Source organism: Galeopterus variegatus, unplaced genomic scaffold (genome assembly GCF_000696425.1).
Source record: "Galeopterus variegatus unplaced genomic scaffold, G_variegatus-3.0.2 Scaffold15512, whole genome shotgun sequence".
Taxonomy (NCBI): domain Eukaryota; kingdom Metazoa; phylum Chordata; class Mammalia; order Dermoptera; family Cynocephalidae; genus Galeopterus; species Galeopterus variegatus.
The window spans coordinates 22188-22442 of NW_007741623.1; positions in this window are offsets into that span (position 1 = coordinate 22188).

The window sequence follows — 255 nt, forward strand, 5'->3', positions numbered from 1 at the left end:
GTGCTCAGACATGATTACAGAGTGGCCTTGTATTTTGTCTTGATCCACTGGCTGGTTTTGCTTCACTGTAATTGGTGATGTATGATCGAGTGACAACAGCTCAAGCTTGGCATCCTCAGTGACAATCCCTTTCAGCCAAAGACCACCAGGAATTCACCTGTAGTTGAGCAAGATGGGTCCATCCCTCATTGCAGTGAAAGAGAACATACGCCATGGGGAACTGTGGGGTGTCTCAATAAGAGGGCAATAGAAAGG